Below are 27,131 nucleotides of genomic sequence, written 5' to 3' on the forward strand. Positions count from 1 at the left end.
GAGAAAGAGGTAAGAAGCCTGACAGAGGGTTTTGAGAATACTGGCAGAATTGTGTAACCGCAAAGGACTACCTCAAGAGGTGAAAGCCTGAAAATGAAGAAAGGTCAAAAAACTAAGTTTTGGCATCTTCCATCCAAAGAAATGCTAGCGTACACCTGGCAAGATATTGGCTACGTAAACATGCTATCAACCACTCGCACATCTGAGATTGTGACGATTCAGAAGAGATAAAAAAATAAAAGTAAAAGTGGCTATGCGACCCAAGTTAGCTGTAAATTACAATCATGAAATGAATGGAGTTGATAAATTTGATCAGCTGAAAACTAACTATGCATCTGTTCACAAGAAACTCAAGTGGTATCAGGTCTTGTGGTATTTTCTCATTGAAACTGCACTAATAAATGGAAGAATATTGTATGTAACCTACAATAAACTTCAAAAAAGGGCAATTAGTGCTACTAACTTCAGAAATTCTGTCATAATGGGACTTCTACGAGAGTATCAGCGCAGTCCGCTGGCGAAGCAAGGAAGATCTTCTGATTACTTATCTCAAGCGTGCCTGACAGAGAGGCACTTTCTTGGGGAGCAGCAGGACAAGAGTCACAAACCTAATCGTGTTCTTTGTTCCAGTTTACCAGCAAAATGTTCAAAGAAGGGGCAGTGCACAGACAGTATTTTCTTTTTTGGTAAGAACTGCCCAGGAAAGCCTGCAATGTGCCCTGTTCATTTTTTCAAGGTGTACTACAGTAACGTGTGCTTCAAGGTCAAATGTCACTGCTAGATTGTCAAAGGTGAGTTAAAAATAGGTGCAATGGTGTTGAATGTCACTAACCTTTTTTAAAAAAAAAAGTTTCAGTTGAAAAATGTGAAAAAAATGCCATTAAAAATAGAACAGCAAAAGATTTAATGAATTTTTTTTCTGAAACAGAGTTTGCTCTTAAAAATGTCCAATCAGTATAATGAAGACTTTCAGATGGGTATAAGTTTTTATGTATGTGGAAGTATTGATATGTTATTCATTCAACTTCGCTAATCAGCCAACTAGGGACTACGATAAGCCTCACTTTACATTCTGGCATTTGTTCATTTTTCGCTTCATCCACATCATCTTCATTAGCTCACTGTGTTTACCATGACATTCTCCTGTCCATTTTGCACCAGTTGCCCGTTTTTTGTCCCGGAAAGTCCAAAAATTCTTGATGGCTGCTCTGAAAAGCTTTTGGTCTTGTGCATCTTCTGCCTGTATGCCCCAGTTCTTTAAGATCTTTCTTGACACTAACGTACCATGGTATTGCTGTTTTTGGATTTGACTCAAATATACTGAAGATACGTTTCGTCCATCGAGAGTCGATTATCTGTCATATATACCTGTAGAAGCGAACTCTGTCTTTACGCATTGTGTCCGTGATCTTCTCTGGATTTTCTAATGTAAATGGCATTTTTGTAGTTTGGGCCGGTGCGTAGGATCTTTCTTTCTTTCCTCTCTAAATCCGCAAGCAAACATTTCTCGGACAGGATAAAGCCTTCAGTGCATACAGTGATACTGGTTTGATGACAAGTGTTGTAGTGACAAATTTTTTTGTTCAGAGAAAAGCACTTTTTGTATATGTTGCAGGTGATTTGGAAAATGACTTCCATTTTCTTGATTCCTGCTGCTATGGCCTCTTTGTCAACTCCATTTTGCTGGGTCCATTCCCCAAGGCATTTAAATTTATTAACACGGTTTATCGTTCCATATTTGGTGTTATAGTTGTGCCATATCATCTTTGACCTTCGACATTACTTCTGTCTTTCGAAAGGAAATTTGTAAACCTGTTTGTTCTGCTACTTCCTTCAACACATTGATCTGTTCTGTTGCACTTTCGAAATTTTCTGTCATCAGAGCTATATCATCAGTGAATGCTAAGCAATCTATTTCCACTCCATTTTTCTTTGTCCCAATCCTTAAGGGCTAGTAAAGGTTTCTTTCTTTTAACGTCTTTCAACACTCTTGTACTACCTTCTCAAGTACGCAGTTCAACAAAAGAGGTGACAGCCCATCTCCCTGCTCCCTGTCGAATGCATGTTATATTTAATCAATGAAAATTTTTCTTGTATTTGAGGTAGGCCTAGTCTGAGTGTAATAGAAAAAAAGTTCCCAGTAGTGAATTATAATTTCATTTCACTGATAAAGAATATATCAGTATAAATTAAAAGTATCAGACTTATTCAACTGTAAAATAACCAGTGTTTTAGCATGCCCTCAGCTGGAATGCTACATCTCTGCAGGACACTGACTAGCTAGTACACTGCTGAGATTCTGGTCATCTGCCTCCTTGTGGATTATGTACTGGTACCGGTGCACTATCACACTCCTTGGCCAGTTCAGATTGTAAATATATTTGATCAATGTAATTCAAGTGGATATTATTTAGAAGAAAAAAATAGTATTATTAGACATTATTCATTATGAGCTGATGATTTTTTTAAAATAGTAATTTATAAACGGGTGCTGAAATGAATAGTGAATAGTTTTAAATGAAGTCATGATTTTATCACTGGATCAGCATGTCAAACAGCAGAAGTTTATGGCAAATTTCAAATTTAAGTTAACAGAAAACATTATTAATTCTTATCACTATATTTCTTATAATGTCGCATAAGAATGCGAGCACATAATAATCTGTTAATATAAGCTGGCTTGAAAGATGGATATATATTTATTTCTAGTGCCTCAGAAGTAGGGAGATAACATTGTTAATATTATTATAATCATCATTAGAATTATTTTATTTGTGTATTAATGTAGTAATAATATATGAAGCTGGAAAATCTCCATATTAGATCCTAGTTGTCAACAGGTAGTTGGGAAACTCAAGAGTTATTTTGAGAGCTAATAATAACCTGGGAAACGGTTTGTAAGTCAAAGAGAAGCCTACAGCTCACAAAGTTTTGACCAGGTGAGCCCATGCATACGGATCCATAGCAAGCCCATAGACAATAGCCCACCACAGTCCATGTCAAGATAGATTATGGGAAAAAGAGGACTACATAAAGGCAAGACAGACCAGTCCAGTGTATGAATTCTTATTAGAGTGTTCTAATAGATTATTCTACAAATTGTTAATCTAGTTATTATTCAAGTGCTCTGGTCTAGTACACATACTTATTCTCATTCCAGTATGGTGACTTAACCATCAATTCCAGCTAGCTGTGTGCTGATGTATTTTGTCAATTATCTTAGCAACAGAGATAATGTACCTTATTTCAAACTTGTGTCAAGTCAACAATGTGTGTATGCTCAAGTATCATTAAACCAAGTGTTAAAATCAGTATATAATGAGGTATAGTACTGGTATCAAAGTTTATACTGTGCGTCGATGGTGAGAGTCTGCAATTTGTGCTGATACAGACAGTGAACGGCAATATATCTGTATTGTAAGTTAATTATTGGTCATCGGACTCAATAAAAATGTAAGTTCAGCCCTTGCTCTTGTTTCTCACTGCTTTTATTATATAAGTTTATGTATAGCCTAGTTGAACATTCAAAAACTGATGCACGAAAAATTTTAAAATCCTGTAAAGGAGATCATCGTCCTTGGGTGAGGTGGTACAGCTACAACAAAAGGTAAAGCAACTCTCTTACTGTTAAACGACATGTTCCCGACAAAATTCAACTATCAGTACACAATGTGATTGTCCATATATCAGAATAACAAACGAATACCATGAAACAGACGAGAAACTACCATTCAGTTTAAATAAATATGTGAAGTGAGACACACATCTGGCAAGTGAAGCACTTCACGGCTGTGTCAGTGTTGGTGTAGGGGAAAGATCCATGGTTTGAATAGTTGTACATGTATATTATTTACTGGATTCCATTATTCTGTTGTGTAACTGCATGATATGAACAGTCTTTGTATTTCCACTCTGAATGCTTGCAACGACCACATAGTTTATCATCAATGGCCACTCAAAGAACTGTTACAGACGTGTAAATATGCTACTTGCCATGCACAGCAGGGAATAGCCTTACAATAATGAGAGTACCACTTAGCCCGGACAAAGCATACCCACTGTCAAGGTAAGAACCAGGGTTCGAGTCCTAATTTACGCATAACATTTTTTTAATACTCAGAGTGTTGCATTAACCAAATACATGTGTATTTCTATTCATTGCAAAATCTGGCATTGTGCGGTTAATTATAATAGTCCTGGAAAGGACTATAGTACTACAGTATTTGTCATGATTTTAACACCCTGTCCAATATACATCGGCTTGAATAACTAGTTGGAACCGACATGGCACTGACTCAATGAGCTTCCTAAAAATTATTTGTTGAGGATGATCTCCTTGCATGCATACAATGTAACCCCCAACAAAGCATAATGTGAATGCGGGGGAGGGTAAGTCCAATCTTTCTTTATATGGCGTTTCCATCTTGCCCACACATTAATTGGGGTTCAAGTCTGGAACTCAAAGGACCCAACAGAATAGATCAATGGAGTCCTCCTCAGAAAACCAGCCCTGAACACGACTGCTCAAGGGGACTGGGGAGTTGTATTAGGGTACACGAACTGTATTACCTCATTTGGATAGCGTGCTCTTACACTCGGAACCATAATATTCTGTAGAATATCCAAATATTGGTCCGATGTTAGACAGTCATCTGACTGATGAAGCACTTCAGCCCCCTCAGATGATATCCACCCCAACACAATACAGATGCGGCCTGTAAACATGAACAGGCCTGCCCTCTGCTGAACTGAAAGAAGTCTCGTCAGAGAAGATCATATGATCCCAATTAGATTTAACTACTCCTCAGCAAAGGCGAACAGATCAAACGTCTGTTTACCAGAGAGAAGACTCTTTGGCACCAGCTTTTCTGCAATGGAGTCCGGCTTCTCTTAAATCTTTATGGTCCATGTATGGACATCCAGGATTTTTTTTTTTTTTTTTTTTTTTTTTTTTTTTTTTTTTTGCTAGCAGGTAAACATCATACTAACATATCAAAGTTTTTTGGTGACAGAAGGATGAGAAAGGGCCAGGATTGAGAAGGTAGCCTTAATTAAGGTACAGCCCTAGCATTTGCTTGGTGTGAAAATGGAAAACCACAGAAAACCATATTCAGGGCTGCTGTTAATGGGGTTCAAGTCCACTATCTCCCAGATGCAAGATCACAGCTGCGTACCCCTAACCGCACGATCAACTCGCCTGATAGTGTCAGATTCTAAAGCGGGATTTGAAGTAGTTTGTATCTCAGTATAAGGGTAGTACACTGTTGATACATCCCTATAACACTCCTCTGGAGCACATGAAATGATAAGGGGATATAAGTATCTCTGCCTGCAGAAAGTGCCTGCCTTTAGCTTGCGTAATCAAAAATTAAATTCCTAGCAGAGATCACAATTTCACCATTTGAGAATATCATATCAATAAAAATTAAAAGTATTCAGGCTGGAGGTACATATCTCCTATAGTGCATTGTCACTGCTTTGAAGGTGGCTTGCAGTAGTGTTTCAGCATACTAGCCGGTGTTTTGAAAGGTATGGAATACCAACTGATGATTCCACTGCCAAACTGGGGCAAAACATGGTTATTTTAGAATTTAAAAAAGCTTGAATACTTATCAATTTTTGATGAGACCAAGAATGGAAATAATGTAGTGCGTGTGCACCACTATATGCACCACGAGTGAACTACTATACTGTGCGACATAAGCCTATAATATAATAAGATGAAACACTGCATCAGTCATTTAATATGAATTAAGTTATTACCTGGTGTAGGGAGTGTGTAATGAATGTGACGTACTGTGTTTATTCCAGAGAGTAAACCGTTTTCTGAAAAGTGGTTGAAAGATGATAAAGGTACATCCTCCTTTCAGTCTGAAGTGAAGGAAAACATTCTAGTAGAGAAAATCATTTTGTTCGAAATAAAAATGTCTATTTGTCCTGCCATGGTCAGTGGGGAAGTGCAAAAGGTATTTGGTGAATTAAATCACATTAAAAATGTGTACATTACAATAGAATGAAAAGACAGTAAATTCTGTTCTTATTCACACATTTAAGACGGATAGGAAAGTGATGCTGTGTCTCTGCATTTCCTACCACGATATTTAAAAAAGGTTTACAATGATAAGGACTACTTGAACAGCATGGCAAAATACAGGCAAAGGCCTGTCAATTGGCCTATTGTCAATAGAGCTTACTGGAGTTGTTCTACATTTGATGGTAAGTAAAAATTCTTCTTTTCTTCTGTTGCTGTCTCCTCACAGAAGGATGGTGAACATCAGGCAGTAATTTTTTCTATTTTGTGCTTCCTGTATCACAACTGCTGTATCATGGACATCAAACCACTGTTGGAAGGTTCTGCGCCCTGACTAATCTTCTCTGCCCACACCCACATATAAGTAGAAATTACTATAATCTCTTAAAGGCCCAGTAGCCTAATTTAATACAGTATATGTTTTTGTACCATAATTGAAACAATTTGTTTCCCTAACAGAGTTGTGATAATGTAATGTTTCTATTCCATCCCATACTAATTCACTTGTAGGGCTGAAAAATGTTTTATTTGGGAGGTTTTACTGGGCAGTTTTTGAAAAGTATTTCACTAGTTTCTGGTGGGATTTTAATTAAGAAGAAACGTTCGCCCGAATGGGCATTAGATTATAAACTAGGTTTTAGGCTACAATAGTCACTCAACGATCTTGTCCTCGCTCAGCACACGGTTATATGATATCTATCACACTTTTTACTGCACAGAATACACACACAACTTTTATTAGGATCATGATAGATCACTTAGATCTCAACTCATTGGCAAAACTGATACAGTTGGTGAAGCAGGCTTCCTATGAGCTGTAGGCCAACTGCAGATATACAGCACCCCACTTGTTCATCTATTCTATATTAGAGATTCAAAATAAAAATAAAAGGCATATTTATCAGGGTTCCAAGGCTTGAGACTACAAGCAAGCTACAGCAGTAATGGGATTAAATTCATATCCTTAGGCCTACCATTTGTTATTGCTAATATTTGAAAAAAAAAAAAAAAAAACCGGATTCAAACAGTACAATCTACAATACCAGTACTTCCCATGCACATTATACAAGACCTTCTTTCTTTCTAATTTCATTGAACTTACTGGAGATCTCATAACTCATAACCTTTGTAGCCCTTTGAGGTAAAGTCAGCCTATCAGTGACAGCATGTGAATTTTGTGCAGGTCAAAACAGAATCTCCTCTTTCCCATGACAGGGATGGCACTTTCCTCAAAGACGAGCTGAAAGTTTCGACAACTAAAAAATGCATAGGCCTCCGCGCCTAAAGGGACTGCTTCTCCTTATGCGGCAGTTGACTGGGATACGATTACGGAGGATGTGTATTATATACAAGTTATAGAATCTAAATGATTTCATTGTAATTTTAAACACCAATATATTTTACATTCTCCGAAACTGATGGTTCATCAATATCTTTTAGATACATGATACGCCTAAGCTTACGTTCCACTATAACCTACAATTAAGTTATCCAGAGGCAACGCCCAATTTGAATAAATACTAAAATCTAGTATTCTTTAGTATGCCTATCGGTTATTTCCCGTTTTTCCGTTCACTGAGGGGAACTTTACATCTTAGAACAAGCAGGCAATGGAGAATTCAGGTGACAAAATTAAGGTTATGTTCATATAGGCAATACGTCACGCCCGTATGTGTAGTACTTACGGAAGGCAAAGGCTTCAGATTTTACGATACTACTACAAATAAAGCGAAAAATAAGCAAAAGCGAACTATTTTTTTCATTTTTAATATCTCACTCACCGAATTTTGAAGTAATTTTATTTGCAGAATTTGAACGCGACTTTGGGTTTGCACGAAAAAACACATTTGTTATCACTCTCACACTACCACTGATTTCACACTCTTAAGAACGCGGTTAAATTTTATTAGCATTTTGAATTATGAAAACTCGATACACGTTTGTTGAAACGAAACCGAACACCTGCAATTTCAAAGAATAAACGGAAAGCCTATTCTAGAAAAAAAGGTAAACAATATATTCTGCAACACTAACACACACATTGATCTCTCCACAGGTAATTTAGCCATATTTCACAAAAGCTAAGCTACAATGTTCATTCTATTATAGCTGAAAACTTCCATTATAACCTATTGTTGTTCGTTGTTTGGGATGAGGCAAGTGCTCTTCAGAATTTAATGGAATATAATCCAGCAATCAGAAAACGACAAATTGAACTTTCTTGAAGACTGGAAGTGCAACCCTGAACTGACCTGCCCTGTTACGAACTATAAACCAAAGAGCTATAAACAGATTCACACTTCTCTTCAGTTCAGCCAATTCTTTAATTCAGCCATATCACTGGATTCAGCTCACATTCAACCAGTTCAAAGATCTTTTTGCCGACTGATTACCTTAATTACCGCAAGATGGCATCGAACTACACAGCAGATTTACTGACACTGAACTTCCTATTCTTTTTGCTTGACCCCAGGACACAGACCGAACGTGGTAAACCCGAAGGACTAAATTCTTAAATGCATGTGGTTCGATTCTGGGCATTGGAGACCAAAACGAGCATCCTAAGCATGCTCCCAGTGCCGGACTTTCCACACAGAACACCGATTGTACCTCCGCACCAAAATTAATAAACTGCTCCCGCCCCCCTTCAACCCGAAGATTTCAAAGTGTTGTCATATGATGGAAAAAACAAATTACTAGGCTTACGGTATCTTAATTATTCAGTGGTTTTAATAATATTTAAATCTTGGCTCAGGATTCCTTTAAAAATAAGACAAAATTAACAAATACCTACTGATATCCAGGGGGCTGCCTGGCCGAGGCGGTAAAGGCGTGCTCGGTTCGCCCGGACGTGGGTTCGAATCCCCGTAACATTTAAGAAACGAGATTTCCACTTCCGGAGGTGCATATGGCCCTGAGGTTCACTCAGCCTACACCAAAAGTGAGTACTAGATTAATTCCTGGGGGCAAAGGCAGCCCCATCATGTGCCGAGGTTAACAATGGTGGAAACCTTTACCTTTCACTCCTCCAAGGGGCCTTCATGGCCTGTACAGAGGTGACTTTGCTTTTTTTTTTTACTGGTATCCACAACAATAAACGAATACAGCAAATACCATAGGTTATATCAGCTAAAAATTTAAACACTTCTATAGTCTTCTTGCATTTGCCACAGTGTCCGACTCGTTGGCTGAACGGTCAGCGTACTGGCCTTCGGTTCGATTCCTGGCCGGATCAGGGATTTTAACCTTAATTGGTTAATTCCAATGGCCCGGGGGCTGGGTGTATGTGTTGTCTTCATCATCATTTCATCCTCATCAAGACGCGCAGGTCACCTACGGGTGTCAAATAGAAAGACCTGCACCTGATGAGCCGAACTCGTCCTGGGATATCCCGGCACTAAAAGCCATACGACATTTCATTTGCCACAGTATATATCTTCAAATATTCCTTTTCATATCCCGTATCTGCCTCTGAAAAGATAGGAATTGATAAGTGAATTAAGGAAGAGAGGCATTTTAAACTAAAATCCTTGACACATTATTCTATAAATATGTATTTTTATTTCTCTTCTTATTTTACATATCGTTTCAGTCTCTTACGACCATGAGTAACACTTGTTAGCCTTTCTGGATTTCCAGTACTCTTCCATCTGGATAGAAAATGTAGTTCTTCGCTCTTCGGACTACTTTGTACCAGGTCATCTTCTCACTCTTTCTGGAAGATCCTTTAACCCATGTACCCAGATCTGAACTTACTTCTTTCTTGAACCGGTGTCTCGAAGATACCAGCCAGGTTCTCCGTCACTCCAATTGCCCATGGAGTGATACATTTCCTAGTCATGAGAAGATAAAGAATACCTCAATATATCCTGGTGTTATGCAGTTGAGACAGATTTCCATAAGACATAAGACGATGCTTAATCATAACAAGTGAGAGCACTTCAAATTTAGAGCACAGCTCTGCATTTTGAACCTCAAGTGATATTTGCTTTCAGAATTTTGACCTGGGCTGAGGATCTTTCTTAGGAATCCCCTCCTCTCTCACTCTCTCTCTCTCTCTCTCTCTCTCTCTCTCTCTCTCTCTCTCTCTGTGTGGTGAATGAGGGCCAAGCATTCAGCAGCGGATAAAGTTTCAGAACATACTACTGTGGTGAAGTGGTGGTATTTGGCCTGTTGAAAGATCGATCTGGACTGATAAGTGAGTTTGTAGAGGTGAAAAGTTGTTTACGTGCCTGTGGCCTGATATTTCAGTGCTTCTTTGTCCAATGGATTAGGGCTACTACTACTACTAAAATGTTTTCATTCCTCCCCTGAAGGGGGAGGCGAGCCTCTTAGACGGTAACACCTTCTCTCAGGCTGGGAGATTTATTACGGTGAGGGAGATGCACAGAGAAGGTGAGGGTGTTGGCGGGCGTGGCCTACATTAGGAAATGTCCTGGCATTCGCCTTAGTGCAGGAGAATAGAAAACCATGGAAAACCATTCTCAGGACAGCCGACGGTTGGGGCCAGCTGTGAGGTCCAGCCCTGCCCCATCTCCCAAATACAGAGACGAAGAGCCACAGGAGAACCGTGGCCACCCCTCCTCTGCTCGGTTAGCCGGTCAGAATGCAGAGCTGTTGGACCACGGACCAGCCGTGGCCACTTATGGGCCAAGACCCACTCTGCATCTAACGATCTGCATTAGGGAAAATGATCTGTCAAAAATATACAATTATATACAGTAGTTAATTACATAGGAGTTTTATTTTTATAACTTATTTTTAAGGCAGTTCAAGGCCCAAAGGTGCCAAAACACTATTTGTGTGATATTTCTTAAAATTCTTTTTAAGACACATTTGTGTATTGACTATTGTATAATTTTCTTATACTACACAGTCAATATGTAATAACCCAAATATGAGATTCTTATATTGTTGTCCAAAATTCCTAAAATGAATGCAGCATTTGATTGTTCTCTATTTGGTATCGAAAAATGTAGTGGTATTATGGTGATTGAATATAATTATCAGGGATGAGATTTTGCCTATTTTATTCCTGTGTACATAAACTTTGCCTTTTAAGATATAAATCCATTTAGTCTCTTTTTAGCAAGAATTTATTGGTTTAATTATGCCTGTAAATGCCTATTTCAGGGGTTCATGCCTATTTAATGCCTTTTGACAGTTTTTTAAAAGGCCAATTTCTTCCAATGCATTACCATTCTAGCTGGAGTGGTCGACAGAATTATTTTCTCGTTTGTCAATTTACCCCACTAATAATAAGGAGACTTCTCAGAAGTCTCCAGAAATAGACTTGGGTTATTTACTTCAGGACAAACAAGGAACAAACTGACCTCAAAGACTTCCACCCCTCTCACCACCTCCTAGGATGATATGCGAGAACCAGTCAACATCGAACTATGTTGTACACACCCATATCCCCTACCTCCCTCTTGCTGCAAATTGTTGGATGCTTTGTCTTGAGATATTGCTTAGATCTATTTACTTTGGAGAAGTGGGTTTGGCAATGCACAAAGAAAATCTTCAAAATGATACGGGCTAAAGCAGTAGATCACTGGAGATCCCAACTTCACTACCAATGGAAGGGTAGTGTTCTGCCAAGTTGGAAGTAAGGAGGTCCCTTTTATCTTTTTATGATTGAAGACTATAATCACATTTCATTGTAGCATTTATAAAAATCCATACCAAACACCATGGCACAACAGCCCCAAAGGGCCTTGGCCTATGAAGCAACCGCTGCTCAGCCCGGAGGCCTGCAGATTATGAGGTGTCATGTGGTCAGTACGACAAATCCTCGCGGCCGTTATTGTTGGCTTTCTTGACCGGGCCCGCCATCTCACCATCAGATAGCTCCTCAAATGTAATCACGTAGGCTGAGTGGACATCAAACCAGTCCTCAGATCCAGGTAAAAATCCCTAAATGGCCGGGAATTCGAACCCGAGCCTCCAGGTAAGAGGCAGGCACACTACCTCTACACCACATGGCCGGCATTGTAGCATTTATAGCCCTATTAATTTATGTATTGTGGCAAGTTGTTTTGTTGCAACACTATATAATTCAGGCCATGGACGATCAGGATGCTGTCTGTATAAGAGAAGCTAAGAAAGCCATGTCCTGTCCATTGGTTCGATCAGATTTGGTGTTCCTGAAGGCAACTTCAGCAAGTAGCCGGGGGCCATCACAGAGTTGGAGAGAAGGGGCATGCCCCTTGTGGAGTCCATCAGGATTGTGCCAGACCCCACCCACCGACGCTGGGGTGTATGCAGGTGAACTTATCAGAAGCCTATTTAAGAGGCACAGTCCAATAACCGCATACAGGAGATAAAATTCCACAATGGAATTAATGCCCGCCTAGCAATTCCGAATAGAAATTCTAAGTTCCCATGGAAGTCTTAAGCAAACATCTGAGAAGGTAACTGCTATCAGGGAAATGTCTTATAAGGCCCTGTGATGAAATCCAGGGTGGATAGAGATATTCAAATTTGCCAAAGTGTTACAAGGTGAGATAGGTTGAAGCAGTAGACCTAAAACCAGTTGAAATGGCTTCATTGACGTTTTTTAATGTTGAGAAATCATTCTCACAATACAGAAACATTCTTCATAACAATAGAACACGAGTGTTACCTGAAAATATTGAAAATTTGTTAGTTGTAAATTATTTCCTTAGTCATTGGGTATACTGTTAAATTATCAGTAATGTTTCATGCCTATTTGCTTGCTAATTTTACACAATGATGCCTATTTGCATGCCTATTTTGGCTGTTTTATTGCTTATATGCCTGCCTATTTTAACTTCTTCTTCTTTTTTATGTTGTTGTTGTTGTCATCAGTCCATAGACTGGTTTGATGCAACTTTCCATGTTACGCTATCCTGTGCTAACCTTTTCATTTCTACGTAACTATTGCATCCTACATCTGCTCTAATTGCTTGTCATATTCATACCTTGGTCTGCCCCTACCATTCTTACCACCCACACTTCCTTCAGAAACCAACTGAGCAAGTCCTGGGTGTCTTAAGATGTGTCCTATCATCTATCTGTTCTTCTCGTCAAACTTAGCCAAATTGATCTCCTCTCACCAATTTGATTCAGTATCTCATCATTTGTGATTCGATCTATCCATTTCACCTTTAGCACTTTTCTGTAACACCACATTTCAAAAGCTTCTATTCTCTTTCTTTCTGAGCTAGTTTTCATCCATATTTCACTTCCATACAAGGCCATGCTCCAGATGTAAGTCTTCAGAAACATCTTTCTAATTCCTATATCGATGTTTGAAGTGAGGAAATTTCTTTTCTTAAGAAAGCTCTTCCTTGCTTTTGCTAGTCTGCATTTTAGGTCCTCCTTACTTCTGGTATTTTACTACCCAAGAAACAGTATTCATGTACTTCCTTTAAGACTTCATTTCCTAATCTAATATTATCTGCATCATTTGCCTTCATTTGACAGCACTTCATTACTTTTGGTTTGGTCTTATTTATTTTCATCTTCTACTCCTTACCCAAGACCTCGGCCATACCATTCAGCAACTTCTCGAGATCTTCTGCAGTCTCAGATAAAATAACAATATCACCAGCAAATCTCAAGGTTTTGATATCCTCTCCCTGGATTGTGGTTCCCTTTCCAAATTCCTCTTTGATTTCCTTTACTGCCTGTTCTATGTAAACACTGAAAAAGAGGGGGGGGGGAGGATGCAGCCTTGCCTCACTCCTTTCTGGATTGCTGCTTCTTTTTCAAAGCCCTCAATTCTTATCACTGGAGACTGATTTTTATACAGATTGTAAACAATTCTTCTTTCTCGGTATCTGATCCCAATCACCTTCAGAATCCTAAATAGCTTAGTCCAATCAACATTATCGAATGCCGTTTCTGGGTCTATGAATGCCATGTACGTGGGCTTGTCCTTCTTGATTCGATCCTCTAAGATCATCAGATCAAAAATTAGATGTATGGCCTTCAGGCGCCTACTCTATCAACCAGCGCCTCGTCTTAGGTCTGACACCAGACTCCTCAAAGTGGGATGTGCCAGACCCCACCCACCGACGCTGGGGTGTATGCAGGTGAACTTATCAGAAGCCTATTTAAGAGGCACAGTCCAATAACCGCATACAGGAGATAAAATTCCACAATGGAATTAATGCCCGCCTAGCAATTCCGAATAGAAATTCTAAGTTCCCATGGAAGGAATTAGATATTTTTCCACCAATTTTTGATCTGATTTTTGATATGCTCTATTGGTGGAAAAATATCTTATTCCCTCCATGGGAACTTAAGAATTTCCATTCAAAATTGCTAGGCGGGCATTAATTCCATTGTGGAGTTTTATCTCCTGTATGCGGTTATCGGACTGTGCCTCTTAAATAGGCTTCTGATAAGTTCACCTGCATACACCCCAGCGTCAGTGGGTGGGGTCTGGCACATCCCACACTGAGGAGTCTGGTGTCAGACCTAAGACGAGGCGCTGGTTGATAGAGCGGGCGCCTGAAGGCCATACATCTAATTTTTGATCTGATTTTTGATATGCTCTGTTGGTGGAAAAATATCTAATTCCCTCCATGGGAACTTAGAATTTCCACCTCTAAGATCAGACGTGTGCCTCTTAAATAGGCTTCTGATAAGTTCACCTGCATACACCCCAGCGTCGGTGGGTGGGGTCTGGCACATCCCACACTGAGGAGTCTGGTGTCAGACCTAAGACGAGGCGCTGGTTGCTTCACGTGTTCCTACATTTCTTCTGAAGCCAAATTGTTCTTCTCCCAACTCAGCTTCAACTTGTCTTTCCATTCTTCTGTAAATATACGTGTTAACATTTTGCAGGCTTGAGATACTAAAGTAACGGTGCGGTAGTTTTCACACTTGTTAGCACCAGCTTTCTTGGGAATAGGCATAACAACATTCTGTCAAAAATCGAATAGCACTTCTCCTGCCTCATACATCTTACACACTCAATGGAATAATTTTGCCATGATGGTTTCTCCTAAGTCAGTCATTCAGTGGGAATGTCATCAATTCCAGGTGCCTTGTTCCCATTTAGGTCTCTCACAACTCTGTCAAACTCTGACTTCAAAATTGGGTCTCCCTTTTCATTAGCATCAACAGCCTCTTCTTGTTCCAGAACCAAATCACCTACATCTTTACCTTGATACAACTGTTGGATATGTTCCTGCCATCTTTCTGCTTTGTCTTCTTTCCCTAGAAGTGGCTTTCAATCCGACCTATTAATATTCATACACCTAGGTTTCCTTTCTCCTAAAACAGGCGAGTTGGCCGTGCAGTTAGGGGTGCGCGGCTGTGAGCTTGTATCCAGGAGATAGTGGGTTCCAATCCCACTGTTGGCAGCCCTGAAGATGGTTTTCTGTGGTTTCCCATTTTCACACCAGGCAAATGCTGGGGCTGTACCTTAACTAAGGCCATGGCTGTTTCCTTCCAACTCCTAGGCCTTTCCGCTCCCATCGTCACCATAAGACCTATCTGTATTGGTGTGACGTAAAGCCACTAGCCTTTGTCCAAATGTTTCCTTGATTTTTCTGTATGCTGCATCTACCTTTCCTAGGACCATACAACCTTCAACATCCTTGCACTTCTCCTTCAGCCATTCTTCCTTAGCTACCATGCACTTTCTATCCACTTCAGTATTTAATTGTCTGTATTCTTTTTGGCCCTCCTAATTTCTAGCATTCTGTTATTTTCATCTTTCATCAATCAGGTCTAGTATCTCCTGTGTTATCCACTGATTCTTAGTTGATCTTTTCTTTCTTCCTAAACATTTCTTCAGTAGTCCTACTGACTTCATTTTTCATGACTATTCACTCTTTCTATTTGTTTCCTTCAGCCTTTTCATTTAGTCCTTGTGCAACATGTTCCTTGAAACAATCCCTCACACTCTTTTCATTCAACTTGTCTAGATTCCATCTTGTTGCATTTCTTCCTTTGTTCAATTTCTTCAACTTCAGATGGCATTTCATGACCAACAAGTTGTGGTCAGAGTCCACGTCTGCTCCTGGGAAAGTTATGCAAATCAACACCTGGTTTCTGAATCTCTGCCTAATCATAATGAAGTCTATTTGATACCTTCTAGTGTCTCCAGGTCTCATCCACGTATACAGCCATCATTTGTGGTGTTTGAACCAAGTATTGGCAAGGACTAAATTATGATCAGTGCAGAATTCAACCAGCTACTTCCTCTTTCGTTCCTTTGTCCCAATCTGAATTGTCCTACTGTATTACCTTCTCTTCCTTAGCCTACCACTGCATTCCAGTCTCCCATCACAATTAGATTCTCGTCACCTTTTATATATTCTATTAAATCTTCTATCTCTTCACATATTCTTTCGATTTCATCATCATCCGCTGAACTAGTAGGCCTGCAGACCTGCACTGTTGTGGTGGGCATTGGTTTGGTGTCTATCTTCACGGCAATAATTCTTTCACTATGCTGGTCATAGTAACTCATCCGCTCCCCTATCTTCTTATTCATTCTTATACCAACTCCTGCATTTCCCCTGTTTAATTTTGTGTTGATAATTCTGTAGTCGCCTGACCAAAAATCCTGTTCTTCCTGCCAACGTACTTCACTTATACCAACTACACCTAACTTTAATCTATCCATCTCCCTTTTCAGATTCTCTAACCTACCACAGTGATTCAAACTTCTAACATTACACACTCCGACTTGCAGAATATCAGTATCCATCTTTCTGATGATCGCCCCCTCTCATGTAGTCCCCACCCGGAGATCTGAATGGGGGACTATTTTACCTCCAGAATATTTTACCCGGGAGGAAACCATCATCAGTACATCATTCATACAGAGAGAGCTGCATGTCCTCGGGAGTTAGTTAAGGCTGTAGTTTCCTGTGGCTTTCAGCTGTCTAGCAGTATCGACACTGCTAAGCCATGTTGAGTATTATTACAAGGCCATATCAGCCAATCATCTAGACTGCTGCCGTTGCAATCAATCAGTCAATCAATCAATCAATCAATCAATCAATCAATCAATCAATCAATCAATCAATCAATCAATCAATCAATCAATCAATCAATCAATCAATCAATCAGTCACAACTGATCTGCATTTAGGGCAGTCACCTACGTAGCAGATTCCCTATCTGTTGTTTTCCTAGCCTTTTCTTAAATGATTGCAAAGAATTTGGAAATTTATTGAATATCTCCCTTGGTAAGTTATTCCAATACCTAACTCCCCTTACTATAAACAAATATCTTCCCCAATTTGTCCTCTTGAATTCCAACTTTATCTTCATATTGTGCTCTTTCCTACTTTTAAAGACACCACTCAAACTTGTTCGTCTACTGATGTCCTCCCACGCCATCCCTCCATTGACAGCTCGGAACATATCACTGTAAATTTTCAATATGGACCTAAAATGAGGTTTATAACATGTAACATACCACTTAGTCGAGCAACTCGTCTCCTTTCTCCCAAGTCTTCCCAGCCCAAACTTTGCAACATTTTTGTAACACAACTCTTTAGTCAGAAATCGCCCTGAACAAACCAAGCTGCCTTTCTTTTTTCCAGTTCCTGAATCAAGTAATCCTGGTGAGGGTCCCATACACTGGAACCATACTCTAGTTGGGATCTCACCAGAGACAAATATGCTCTCTGCTTTACATCCTTACTGCAACCCCTAAATACCCTCATTACCATGTACAGAGATCTGTATCCTTTATTTATAATCATATTTATGTGATTACCCCAATGAAGATCTTTCCTTATATTAACACCTTGATACCGTACTTACAATGATCCCCAAAGGGAACTTTCACCCCATCAACGCAGTAATTAAAACTGAGAGGACTTTTCCTATTTGTGAAACTCACAACCTGACTTTTATCCCCGTTTATCATCATACCATTGCCTACTGTCCATCTCACAACATTATTGAGGTTATTTTGCAGTTGCTCACAATCTTGTAACTTATTTATTACTCTGTACAGAATAACATCATCTGCAAAAAGCCTTATCTCTGATTCCACTTCTTTACACATATCATTGATATATATAAGAAAACATAAAGGTCCAATAATACTGCCTTGAGGAATTCCCCTCTTAATTTTTACAGGGACAGATAAAGCTTCACCTACTCTAATTCTCTGAGTTCTATTTTCTAGAAACAGAGCCACCCATTCAGTCACTCTTTTATCAAGTCCAGTTGCACTCATTTTTGCCAGTAGTCTCCCATGATCTCTACCCTATCAAATGCCTTAGACAGGTCAATCACGATACAGTCCAAATGACCTCCGGAATCCGGGATATCTGCTGGAATCCTACAAGTTGGTCTTCAGTGGAATAACCTTCCTAAACACAAACTGCCTTCTATCAAACCAGTTATTAATTTCACAAACATGTCTTATATAATCAGAAAGAATGCTTTCCCAAAGCTTACATACAATGCATGTCAAACTGACTGGCCTGTAATTTTCAGCTTTATGTGTATCACCCTTTCCTTTATATACAGGGGCTACTATAGCAATTCTCCATTAATTTGGTAAAGTTCCTTCATGCAAACAATAATCAAACAAGTACTTCAGATATGGTACTATATCCCAACCAATTGTCTTTAGTATATCCCCAGAAATCTTAATTCCAGCTGCTTTTCTAGTTATCAACTTTTGTATCTTATTGTAGATGTCATTGTTATCATATGTAAATTTGAATACTTCTTTAGCATAGGTCTCCTCCTCTATCTGGACATTATCCTTGTAACCAACACTCTTTACATACTGCTGACTGAATACTTCTGCCTTTTGAAGATCCTCACATACACACTCCCCTTGTTCATTAATATTTCTGGAATGTCCTTCTTGGAACCTGTTTCTGCCTTAATTTTAATTTAATTTCATGTGGCTATTTCTAGCCGAGTGCAGCCCTTGTAAGGCAGACCCTCCGATGAGGGTGGGCGGCATCTGCCATGTGTAGGTAACTGCGTGTTATTGTGGTGGGGGATAGTGCTATGAGTGGTGTGTGATTTGCAGGGATGTTAGGGACAGCACAAACACCCAGCCCCCGGGCGATTGGAATTAACCAATGAAGGTTAAAATCCTCGACCCGGCCGGGAATCAAACCCGGGACCCTCTGAACCGAAGGCCAGTACGTTGACCATTCAGCCAACGAGTCGGACGTTTCAGCCTTAAAATACCTATACATACCCTTCCATTTTTCACTAAAATTTGTATGACTGCCAATTATGCTTGCCATCAAGTTATCCTTAGCTGCCTTCTTTGCTAGATTCAATTTTATAGTAAGTTCCTTCAATTTCTCCTTACTTCCACAGCCATTTCTAACTCTATTTCTTTCCAGTCTGCACCTCCTTGTTAGTCTCTTTATTTCTCTATTATAATAAGGTGGGTCTTTACCATTCCTTACCTCCCTTAAAGATACAAACATGTTTTTGCATTCCTCAACAATTTCTTTAAACCCATCCTAGAGTCTGTTTACATTTTTATTTACTGTTTTCCACCGATCATAGTTACTTATTAAAAGCTCCCTCATGCCTGCTTTATCAGCTATGGTACTGCCTAATAGTCCTAATTTTAATATCTTCCTTTCTTTCACATTTATTTTGAATTACCACAAAAACAGCTCGTGATCACTAATACCATCTATTACTTCGGTTGCTCTATAGAGCTCATCTGGTTTTACCAGCACCATATCCAGAATATTCTTCCCTATAGTTGGTTCCATCACTTTCTGAATCAGGTGCCCTTCCCGTATTAACTTATTTGCCATTTGTTGGTCATGTTTCCTGTCGTTCGCATTACCTTCCCAATTGACATTTGGTAAATTGAGATCACCCATTACAATCACATTCCTTTCTTTATCATTTCCCACATAGCTGATTATCTTATCAAATAATTCTGAATCAGCATCTGCGCTACCCTTTCCTGGTCTGTACACTCCAAAGACATCAAATTGCCTATTATCTTTAGAGGTGAGCCTTACCCCTAGAATGTCGTGTTTGTCATCTTTAACTTTTTCGTAGCTTACAAATTCTTCTTTCACCAGAATGAATACTCCCCCTCCTACCATTCCTATCCTATCTCTACAATACACCCTCCAGTTCCGTGAGAAAATTTCTGCATCCATTATATCATTTCTCAGCCATGATTCAACTCCTATTACAATATCTGGTAAGTATTAAAGTATATATCCATTAAATTACTTAATTCTATTCCTTTCTTCACAATACTTCTGCAGTTGAGCACTAACAGTTTTATGTCATCCCTACTTGATTTCCAGTTCCCTGTTCCATTAACACCGCTCCCTAGGCCACCCTGTTTCCCTGAATGTACCTTCCTATAACCCTTCTAAACAAATTTCCTAATTTATATCTACCACTGCGGTTTAAGTGAAGGCCATCTGAGTGCAGATCCCTATCTCCTACCCACCCATTAGGATCTTGAAATCTCACTCCCAGTTTCCCACATACCCACTCCATAGTCTCATTTAAATCCCCAATCACCTTCCAGTCAGTATCCCTCCTACACAGTATTCCACTGATAACAATCTCTGCTTCCTTAAATTTCACCTGTGCTGCATTTACCAGGTCCCACACATCCCCAACTGTGTTGGTACTTCCGAAAGTTGCAACTTCGGAAAGGCTGCTACTGCCCTTTTCATGAACCATTCGTTATTTTGGTCTCTCAACAGATACCCATCCGATATGGTTGCACCTGTGGCTCGGCTGTCTGCTTCATTGGGACGCGCAAGCCTCCCCACCGCGGCAAGGTTACATGGTTTGCATAGGAGGTAACTTGTTTTAGCATAACTTGAAACAGGATAATAATAATAATAATAATAATAATAATAATAATAATAATAATAATAATAATAATAATAATAATAATAATAATAACAATAACAATAATAATTGTTACAGAGTTATCCATGGAAGGCAGAGGTGAAAGAAGGTGCGAGCTGGAATGGGTCTAACTACAAGTCTTAAAGATGAATTTAAAATTTAAATAAAGGTTATATTTTCAACAGATAACAACGGTTAACAATTCTCACTAGGTGAAATAACAAAGAGCAATCAGGTACAATGCAACCTTACAAATTCTGGGCTACGAGCCCCAAAGTCTGAGCTCTCAGCTCACAACCACAAATTACCAAAGGGCAGAAAACCCCTTCATTACTGGGAGCGTTAGCTCCAAAGACACATATTGGGCCTCCTAGAGGCACATCTATCACATCAGAAAGAGCTAGCCTGCTCTCAATTTCTCACATCTGTTAAATACAACAACAAACATTCCTCAAAACTGCCTCTCAAGGCACAATTATAAGGTCACAGGGGTATCTAGTACCCAACCTATGAGGCCTGAATAGCAAATTAAAGGTTAATTAAATGGCCCAAACACAAAGATGAATCAAGGCGAGTACTTGCACTCCTACACTAAAGTTTGTTAAAACCTATGTGGTGCTAGGCCGATAATACAGGGGCTGATCCCAATGTATGGAGGTGACTAGTCTGCGAAATAAATTTAACACATTAAGAAGGAAGAGAAAAACGGTTACGAAAACGTAGTCACCTCAATTTCCAAAAATGAAGGGGAGCTCAAGAGGGTAAAGCACTCTCTATCCCCGAATTACAGTTAAAGAAATTGTAGTTTTTACATAGAGTGAAAAGGGATTTACATTTTAAAGAGATGGGTTACATATTAAAGGTTTCGAACCTTCCCCGAGAGTTAAACTGCTGAGCTAGCAAGAAATTCAGATGTTAAAAGGCCATTACCTTGTTGAAGAACGTCTGCCTGAAGAACGAGGCGTTTCCCGCCCCCTGCTACATATTCACACACTGAGCAAGATGTTATAAGAGTGGCCCGGAGACAAGAAAATCAGCAGTTTTTATACTCTCGTGGAAAGTTCGAGACCTTTCATGAATGATAACAACCCGCCCTCAAACTTTTGTTGGCTACAGTACACAGTTACATACAAAATTGGAGAAGAAAGCCCCGATTGGCCGAAAATTAATTACAGAATTTCCTGATTGGCTACATTCAAAACAGGCGGAAAGAAAGGATTAATATTGCCAACCCACAAATGACAGAACAAAATTTGGTAAAGAGAGAACTTATGAATACAAAATCTCTCCAAGAAAGTTCATTCCTTCACACCAGAGCGCATTATCATAGTTTTTGGTAGAGACATCTGTTAGAGAATGTCCACACTTCTTGATCAATGAAAAACAAAAGCAAATCAAAAACACACAGTGACATCTTCTGATAAACAGTAGAGTTAGTTCAGTTGTTAAAGTTCCGGGTTTCTCCAGTAGAGAGGTAAGTTAAGGCGGAACATTCAAATAGGCGGAGTATAGGTGTACCAACCGGTACAATAATAATAATAATAATAATAATAATAATAATAATAATAATAATAATAATAATAATAATAATAATAATAATAATAATAATAATAATAATAATAATTTCCAAGTTTAAATATATCTTCTGAGTACAAGAGTTTAAAAATATATCCATGCTTCTTATTTATAATTTTGTTTTTATTAAGTTTGTGAATTATATTGTGATATTGTCAATATTCATTCAGTATTTTAGGTACACTTACATGCTGCACTTCTCGTATCTTGACCGTAACAAGGAACATTGGGGAATTATCATAATTAAGGATAATCCTATTTGTGTTAGTGTTGACCCAGTAGTAGAATCCCCCTGTTAGTTGAATAATGTAAGAGGCAACAAAAGGGCTCACAGGGGCTCTTAACTCGGGAGTCTGGGATGGAGACCACAGGGCCTTTAGTTGGGTCCTAGTATTGCTTTTGCTTGCTTACTTACTTCTGCCAGGCTCCTTATCCTTACTTTCATCTCTCCTATGCAACCTCCCTTGGTCAACTCTTGTTCTTTTCCAACCCCAATGATACTAGGCCTAGAGAGTTGTTCATTTTCACCTTTGTGACCTTAGTTTTTTCTTTTGCTGATACCTTCATTTTTCAAAGTGTTGAACTTCTTCCATTTTCCTTCTGATTGATGTTTTTAAAGCAATAATCACCACCACCAGTAACAGAAGGAGTAGCATGCTTCGAAAAATCAATGAATGAGCATAATAATCATTCTGTTCATGTTCTAAATGTAGGGTGTTGTTTAAACACCAATCAGTCAATGAGCAACAACTTAAGATATGAACTTATAAACAGTAAACAATACCTGCTTACCTCCAGCAACATAATTATGGATTTCAAATCAGATGATGGAGTAGGAAATCTGTCTATCATTCCAATATCAATGGCTTACGTATTACGCATTATGGCTGGTGTACTCCACTAAACAAAAGAGTGCTTTGTGTCGAAACTGCATGATATTTTAACCGATGTTGCATTGTGGTATTCCAGGTGCATTTATAGTACATGCTTTCCATAAATCAGCGCGTGAGCATATGAGATTATCTTGGCACCAGGAGGCTGTGAATAAGTCAAGTAACTTCATGGACATGATAAAAAGCATGTCCGTTAGTGTGGTGCAGCAGATATATTGTGCTTACCAGAAAAAAATTAAACACAAGCAGGAAAGAAAAGTCCTATAGTTTCTTGCATTGCTTTTTTGTGAAACTGATGACTTACCACTTCATCAGATGAAAGAGTAGGAAATCTTCCTATTATTTCAATATCAGTGGCTTACTGATTACACATCATGGCTGGTGTACTCTGCAAACATAAGGGTGTAAGAATTCAACTTCTGATGTTTTCCATGATCTGCATAATTTTATAGGCAGTGCAGGAGGCACTTTGAGACGTGTAGCAGTAGCATGAAATTGCCTTCTTCTTCTTCAAGATATGTTTCTGCTCATGCAGGTCGTTCACTAAATATACTTCTGTCCAAATTCATAATTAACTGATAACACTCTGATACCTTCATTTTTCAAAGTGTTGGACTTCTTCCATTTTCCTTCTGATTAGTGTTGGTAATAAAGGATGGTTGCCCTGTTGCACTTCCTCATAAAGCAATAATCACCACCACCAGAAACAGAAGAAGGAACAGTGTGCAGGAGGCACTTTGAGATGTATAGCAGTAACACTAAACATTCTTCACTCCAAACTCAAAAGTAACTGATAACACTCTGCAGTCTGTGGGCTGATTGCCCTAAATACTTTAATTTCATCACTCAAAGAAACCACCACATTTTCAGCATTAGAGTACAAAAAGTTGAAGTAAGACCTTGGAAACCAAGTAATATGAGCACTAGTTCCATCAATTGGAATGTCAGAGAACAGGGTGAGAGTGAGAGAGAAAAATGTAAATGCATTGTTGCTGGAGTATCAAAGCTTAACAGTCATAACTGAATGGAGTGCAACATTCAGCATACAACAGCCAGCAGCATTGGTTATTTAGGCCTGGTTTCCAGCAGTGCATACCTTGGTGTTGTCAAGTCATGTGCAGTGACATACAAAGCACAGAGCTAGTGCACTTTAATGCTAGTATAACAGAAACATGTCCCGTGAGAGCTGGGCGAGCACTGACCTGCAGTCACTATTCAGCAGCATAGGCAACCTTCACATCTGTTGGCTCATGACAAGACACTCCTCTGTAGAGATTAAAAGGTCATTGGTTATGCACGAGTAGGGCCATAAGGACAGGATGGAGTTATCCAAAGTTTGTATTTCTTTCCAATATAGCCTTAACTATTTTGTCTGAGAGGACACCTACTGAATACGGGTACATGATTTGAAGAATTTGGGAGTGAGAGAGAGAAAGCACTAGTGTGCGATCCTGAAATTCAACTAAAAACCTGAGAAAAGAAATTACATCATTAGTGGAATTTACTGAAAATTTTGAAATTTCCCTAAGCAACTTAGCCAGTGGATGGAGAAGACTACTAAAACAGGGTGACATAATTGGTGATGGCCTAGGGGGTTGAGAAGCTTCAGACACAGCATTATTTAAAAAGAAAGGTGGATTTTGTTTTGAATGACCAGACTCTGTTTCCAATTGGGCAGATGTTTGTTGTGTTGCTGCAGATTTTCTACTTTCTACCATCTTGGAAGAATCTTCCTCACTCCCAATGTTTATCGCAGGGGCTTGGTTGGTTTTGGGAGCAGCTGCCCCAGACAACAATTGATTGACTCTATTTGACATTTTTGATAGATGGTCAACTAAATTTGAGAGACAATAGGTCCGTAACCCTATTATAAAAATAGAATAATCTTGCCTGCACTCTTTTAAACTGATTAGGAGATGGATCACTTACTTCAAAAAAACTTACTACAGATGTTAGCTCAGTGGTATTGTCGGTGATAATGGACAGAGCCTCATCAATTTCTTTTTGCCCCAAATTTGGGATACAAATAGGTCATTCCAATGACTCTTTAAGTTTGGTGGTATCTGCCGCAACCGTGCCTCCAGATTAAACATTCCTAATAAGTAATTCATAGATTAATTCCTCCTTGCGCAAGTATCCGGGATAGAGGACTTCACGAGGGCCAGACACGATGATAGAAAATTTACAAATTTAGAAAATTTCCAGCGACAAAGAAAAATTCTTAGAGTTTGGTGCGGATTCTATGTTTTAGCCATCAAAAGAGCTTAACTGAGACCCATTCAACCATGCTCTGCTACCACTTGTTACGGGGTTACCCATGGAGCAGAAAGAGGTTAAAGAAGGTGCTGAGGTGAATGGGTCTAACTACAATATCAAAATTAATTTTAAAACTTGAACGGAAGGTTATATTTTTTCAGAAAACAACAACTTAACAATTTTCACTTGGTTAACGTAAAAGCATATTAGGTACAATGCCAAACTTGAAACCAGATTGGGAAAAATCCAAGATTCAGAACCTTTACAATTTTGGGTTTCTAGCCCCTACTTTTATAATTTTTAAAATGGAAGTGGTATTACCTAGTTAAGGGCAGAAATCCCCTAAATCAAGAGCACTTGCTCCCTAAATCACTATCTTAAGCCTCCCAGAGGCATTCATTAATCTTACAAAAAACTTTGAAAAAGAGCAAACAGGCTCTCAGTATCTTCTAGCCTCTTCAAGGCATTATCAGAAAATTACAATCACTGGCCCCTCAAGGCACAACTTACAAATTAAAAGATAATGTAATACAGGGCTATTTAATACCCAACCTACTGGGCCTTCATGAAAAAGAACAGGTTAGATAACTGGCCCAAACACAAGGTGAATGGAGGCACACCGCGCTCCAAGATAATGAACACTTAAAAACCTAAAGGGCTCTAGGCCGATGAAACAGGGGCTATTTCCAAACCACTGAAGTGACTCGTATAGATTGTAGGTTACAAGGATAATGTCCAGATAGAGGAGGAGACTAAGGCTTTTGAAGTATTAAAATTTACATATGATAACAATGACATCTACAATAAGATACAAAAGTTGAAAGCTAGAAAGGCGGCTGGAATTGATGGGATTTCTGGGGATATACTAAAGACAATGGGTTGGGATATAGTACCGGTACCGGTACCATATCTGAAGTACTTATTTGATTATTTGGTCGGAGGAGCTATACCAGATGAATGGAGAGTTGCTATAGTAGCCCCTGTGTATAAAGGAAAGGGTGATAGACATAAAGCTGAAAATTACAGGCCAGTAAGTTTGACATGCATTGTATGTAAGTTTTGGGAAGGCATTATTTCTGATTATATTAGAAATGTTTGTGAAATTAATAACTGGTTTGATAGACGGCAGTTTGGTTTAAGGAAAGGTTATTCCACTGAAGCTCAACTTGTAGGATTCCAGCAAGATATAGCAGATATCTTGGATTCAGGAGGTCAAATGGACTGTATCACGATTGACCTGTCTAAAGCATTTGATAGGGTGGATCATGGGATACTACTGGCAAAAATGGGTGCAATTGGACTAGACAAAAGAGTGACTGAATGGGTTGCTATATTTCTAGAAGATAGATCTCAGAGAATTAGAGTAGGTGAAGCTTTATCTGACCCTGTAATAATTAAGAGGGGAATTCCTCAAGGCAGTATTATCGGACCTTTATGTTTTCTTATATATATAAATGATATGAGTAAAGGAGTGGAATCGGAGGTAAGGCTTTTTGTGGATGATGTTATTCTCTATAGAGTAATAAATGTTACAAGATTGTGAGCAACTGCAACGTG

General features: G+C 39.1%; 1 long non-coding RNA gene across 1 annotated transcript in view; it reads right to left on the reverse strand.

Moving 5' to 3' along the window:
- Positions 1-8,401, reverse strand: part of LOC136885136 (uncharacterized) — a 190,596-nt gene extending 182,195 nt beyond the window's left edge. Inside the window, exon 1 of the long non-coding RNA XR_010861472.2 lies at positions 7,813-8,401. This is a non-coding gene — a long non-coding RNA (uncharacterized lncRNA). The remainder of the gene's footprint in view (positions 1-7,812) is intronic.
- Positions 8,402-27,131: the final 18,730 nt, after the last annotated feature.

This window comes from Anabrus simplex, chromosome 1, assembly GCF_040414725.1.
Source record: "Anabrus simplex isolate iqAnaSimp1 chromosome 1, ASM4041472v1, whole genome shotgun sequence".
In the NCBI taxonomy this organism is placed as follows: Eukaryota; Metazoa; Arthropoda; class Insecta; order Orthoptera; family Tettigoniidae; genus Anabrus; species Anabrus simplex.